The 3,903-nt window shown below is 42.5% G+C and overlaps 1 long non-coding RNA gene across 1 annotated transcript; it reads left to right on the top strand.

The window, feature by feature from the left end:
- Nucleotides 1-472: 472 nt before the first annotated feature.
- Nucleotides 473-3,675, top strand: LOC137219831 (uncharacterized). Its single transcript, XR_010941265.1, has 2 exons — nt 473-964; nt 3,377-3,675. It is a non-coding gene; the product is annotated as an uncharacterized lncRNA (long non-coding RNA).
- Nucleotides 3,676-3,903: the final 228 nt, after the last annotated feature.

Raw genomic sequence — 3,903 nt, forward strand, 5'->3', positions numbered from 1 at the left:
CATATTTGTATCTATATTCCTTCATAAAAACAAGCACATTGGGCAATTTTAAGTGAGACTTACGGTCCATCCCTCTCAAGATTTTTCGTAGAAAATGGAACACAAGGATAATTTGTAGAAGAGGGTGATCATTGTCTTTTGGGATGCTGTTCTCAAAATGTTAGCATTGTACCCCATAATATAATATCCCTAATGCTCCCTTACTGAGCATTATGGTTCTGTCAACATGCAATTTCCCTTCTATCATTTGTTCTTAACAATAAAATGGATTTTTCCTAAGCCAGTCAAGGACCTACTCATATAACTACTTGGTCAGAGTTTATTCTGGCATAGAAAAGTCACTTGAAACTCTGGAGTTGCTGTTCAAGCATTTATTAGGAAAATTCTGCCCCACATGGAAAACAAGAGCATCTAAAGATAAATGAAAAAAATCCAAAAGTTAGTTGGCTCTCAATCCTATGGAGTTGAGACACTGTGCCAAATGGCACAAGAAAAGACGTAGAAGAGTGAGAAGCAAACTTGGGTGACAGAACTGTCTGAGGCATCGGTGAGCCCGAGCCGGCTCAGCAGTGTTTCTGTGTGGTTAGCGGAAAATGAACGGCCTTCCTAATCTTCCAGAGCACTCTCTTAGGGAGTAAATGCATCCGCACTAGCCACGGGAATGGAAAGGTGACTCAAGGGCTGGCCAGCTCAATACCCAAAGCAGCATAGTTTCCACAGTGGAGCCTGTTAGTAGAAATGGGGCAGTTGAGATGACGGTACTGAGCAGAAGCATTGATTTGTTGTTGGAAAGACATCCATGTTCAGAATCTCAACACGTACCGAGATGGTTGTTCCCGTATGTCCTCTGCAGAGGACAGCAGGCAGAGGCAGCAGAACAGTTCTGGAGAGGTTGAAGCCTACAGTCTCTTCATTTGCCCTTCTCTGTGTTGATGAGCAAGTCTATTTACAAAGGTCAACTGGGGTAAGACCACGGTGGTTTCTGGCTGGTTAGATCAGTGGCTATACAGAAGTCATTTATCAATCTTCTGAAATTGGCGATATGGATGCCTTAGGTGTTCGGTTACGTGTTAAAACGGTTACCACAATTTCCTGCAAAGAAAAAGCAGTGCAGAGCTATTTGCTTTACATAGAATTCCAGGGTCCAAACGCAGAGAAGCCATAATTACACATTATATCTCCCTAACAGTCACTGTGTGCAAATGCTTTTAAAATGTGTTAACTCATTTAATAACTAGAGGGTGATTATTTGCTTTGACAAGGTAAGATGATTGAGAGCAAAGTTCACATCTTGTTTGTCTTCATCCTATCATTGCCTAATATAGAGCAGAGCACATGGTGGGAATGTGATAAATGTTTGTTGAATAATGAAAACGCTTCATTTCAGGAGAGATTCAAATGTCTCATTAGCAATTCATTTAGTTTCTCTGTTTCTCATATAAAAAAATAAGATGTTTGGACTCAATTTGTCCACCTTGGCTGGATATCAGATCAACTCTGGGCTTTTCAAATGAATTCACTCCCAGGCTGCTGCCCCGTACACATAATCAGATCTCTAGTTGTGGGCCCAGCAAAAGCAGGTTTGAGAACCAGTGGACTAGATGAGCTCTGAAGACCCTTCCGTCTTCAAGAATCTTTAAGGTAAAAAGCTCCTTTAATACTTTTAAGTGTTTACTTAGCATTAACTCTCTGATAGCTAAGTAAGGACGTGGGAGTTTTCAAGACTTTACCTGTTAGAAGTACAGAGAATGCATCTTTGAAATGATCATGTAAGGCAAAAAAAATCATGCGTGGTTTACAATACTGTTTCATACACTTTTCAGAGGAAGCAGTGACTGTTGTTGTAATTGCTTGCATTTGTGTACTGTGTGGCTTTGCCTCATTATCTTGTGTGGTTTTTCACAATAATTCTCCCCATCCCCATTATGTTTGTCTTCTGAGACTCACACTGACAGATCAGAGAGGAGAGAAGCAAAGGAGTAAAAACACAGAGCAGGGCTTCCCTGGTGGCGCAGTGGTTGAGAGGTCCGCCTGCCGATGCAGGGGACACGGGTTCGTGCCCCGGTCCGGGAAGATCCCACATGCCGCAGAGCGGCTGGACCCGTGAGCCATGGCCGCTGAGCCTGCGCGTCTGGAGCCTGTGTTCCACAACAGGAGAGGCCACAACAGTGAGAGGCCCACGTACCGCAAAAAAATAGAAAATAAAAACACAGAGCAAAAAACTGTAAGAGGTAGCATATATGATCCTTCTGGTCATTATGGGATTCTCATATTGTTAGTCTTCTAGCTAATTGTAATGTGGAAATTTGTAGTTGTTCGTCTTACCTGAATGAGCCACGTTTACCCAGCTGCTTTCTTGCCATCATTGATAATTAGATGGTGACTTCTGTCCTTCTTAAATAGGAAAATTTGGAGTCACACTAGATTGTTTTCACCACAGGGACACTGCTGGGCTTTCTGGGCAGTTGTGACAGGTAGAGGGCAAGATTGCAGACAGCACATGATAAAGTCACATGGGATGGAAATTACTATTAATGAAGATTTTTAAAAATATACAATCTAAGATGAAAATGCCAGTTTTTCCTTTCTTTATATATATATATATATAAATTAATTAATTTTTGGCTGCATTGGGTCTTCGTTGCTGCACGCAGGCTTTCTCTAGTTGAGGTGAGTGGGGGCTACTCTTCATTTGTGGTGCGTGGGCTTCTCATTGCGGTGGCTTCTCTTGTTGCGGAGCACAGGCTCCAGGCACCCAGGCTTCAGTAATTGTGGCACATGGACTCTAGAGTACAGACTCAGTAGTTGTGGTGCACAGGCTCAGTTGGCTCCACAGCATGTGGGATCTTCCTGGACCAGGGCTCGAACCTGTGTTCTCTGCATTGGCAGGCGGATTCTTAACTGCTGAGTCACCAGGGAAGTCACTTTCTTTTTAAATGAATATAGTGTGGACCACTTTGGATTTAAAACCACATTAAATAAAAAATAAAAACTAGCAAGGAGCTACAGCCAAGAAAACAGGAAACAGAAGGGTTTTTTTGTTTTAAATTGGGGCAACAGTTTTTGTCACTGATGGCAAGATCAGGTGAGAATATCTCTGAAGGAAAGATGAAGGTTTGGGGGGATATTCCCAGAGGCAATTAATTAGACCTTGTCTTGGACAGTTATGGGGGGTGTGTGTGTGTGTGTGCACGCGTATGTTTGGGGGACAGCAGGTGAGCTGAGGAGAGAGGGTGATCAGTCTTTCTTAAAACTCACATAGCTTCACAGGAGGAGGAAAGGGTTACATAATCACTTTGGCTAGATGTACCCAAGGAAAATTCCCAGGCAGCCCTAAGGCAACTGAAGTAAGCTCTTTCCACTTTATTCTCTGTAGATACGGTTTTATGGAGAAGTTTTCTGAAAGCCACAGGCTGTGGGCAGGTGGACATGAGCCTCTTGGAGGTCTGGAAGAGAGCAGCATCGTCCTGGAGGTGGAAGGGGATGTCATGGATGGATGAGAGAAACAAAAGGCCTCCTGGAGCCCATGGAGAACATTCTTGGAGAAGAAACCCAGATTCATGAAATAACCTTTGAATTGTAAATAGCACACACTCAATTACAACCATATGAAAATATCTATGTCTACACTAACTCAGTGGTAGAACTTTAGAATGGTATAAAAATTTCAAATTTCTTGTGTGTGTGTGTGTGTATGTGTACATGTACAAAGATCTTAAAATTTTAAGTTCTTTTTAAAAAGAACATAAACAACCAAAGAATCAGAGAGTTCATTCATTCATTCAGCAAATATTGATTGAGAACCTATTATGTGCCAGGCACTTTCCCAGCTTTTGGGCAGGCAGCAGTGCCCAAGCTCCCTGTTCTGTCTCATCTAGGCAGACACACCAGCTTCTCCCAGGT

Source organism: Pseudorca crassidens, chromosome 2 (genome assembly GCF_039906515.1).
Source record: "Pseudorca crassidens isolate mPseCra1 chromosome 2, mPseCra1.hap1, whole genome shotgun sequence".
NCBI lineage: Eukaryota > Metazoa > Chordata > Mammalia > Artiodactyla > Delphinidae > Pseudorca > Pseudorca crassidens.